The sequence below is a fragment of the Pteropus vampyrus genome, unplaced genomic scaffold, assembly GCF_000151845.1.
Source record: "Pteropus vampyrus isolate Shadow unplaced genomic scaffold, Pvam_2.0 Scaffold24, whole genome shotgun sequence".
NCBI classification, from domain to species: domain Eukaryota; kingdom Metazoa; phylum Chordata; class Mammalia; order Chiroptera; family Pteropodidae; genus Pteropus; species Pteropus vampyrus.
In genome coordinates, this window is record NW_011888805.1 from 2103094 (window position 1) to 2104074 (window position 981).

At 30.6% G+C, this 981-nt stretch overlaps 1 protein-coding gene across 1 annotated transcript in view; it reads right to left on the bottom strand.

Moving 5' to 3' along the window:
- Positions 1 to 981, bottom strand: part of STXBP5 (syntaxin binding protein 5) — a 156354-nt gene that overhangs the window by 89107 nt on the left and 66266 nt on the right. The gene's annotated exons all lie outside the window — the stretch shown is intronic.

The following is a 981-nucleotide window of genomic DNA, read 5'->3' on the forward strand; positions in this document are numbered from 1 at the left end:
TGTATATATGTATATAATTGACAAGTTCAAGAAAACAAAATGTATTCTTATGCTTTCTTAGAATAAGTCAAACTTAAACATAAATTACCAAGTAATTACAATCAATATCCCATGGAAAAACTGGTTGCATTGACAGAGTAAAACAAATTTAAAATATTAACTAAAATTCTAAGAAAATGAAAATGTAGATCTGAAGTTAAGATCAATTAAAAATATCTCAGGTTGAGCTTCGAGACAGATTATCCATTTTTCACAGTAATTATTGAAGTGATTTTTAAAATTTGATGGGACCCTCTTTTGACTAAAACTTTATTTTATAACTTTTGAGCCACTTTAAAAGGATATGAAAATATTTTTATAGCCAAACATGTTACTCTTCAATTTTTTGTTCTAATATTATTTAATTTTTTATCTGTAAAAAAATTTTTTAATCTCTCTCCTAGGTCTTCTTTAAATTACTCCTTTTCACCTATATAATGAAAACTACAACCCTATTCAAAGAAATCGAAGAAGATACAAAGAAATGGAAAGATATTCTGTGTTCTTGGATTGGAAGAATCAACATAGTTACAATGACCATAATACCTAAGGCATTATACAGATTTAATGCAATCCCCATGAAAATCTCATCGGCTTTTTTTTTTTTAAGAAATAGAACAAAAAATCATCAGATTTGTGTGGAAGCACAAAAGACCCTGAATTGCCAAAGCCATCCTGAGAAAAAAGAACAAAGCTGGAGGCATCACTCTGCCTGACTTCAAATTATACTACAAAGCGACAGTAATCAAAACAGCATGGTATTGGCAACAAAACAGAAACACGGACCAGTAGAACAGAATCAAGAGTCCAGAAGTAAACCCATATATATATGGGCAAATAATTTTCGACAAAAAAGCCCAAAACATACAGTGGAGAAAGGAAAGCCTCTTCAATAAGTGGTGCGGGGAAAACTGGAAGGCCATCTGCAAAAGAATGAAACTA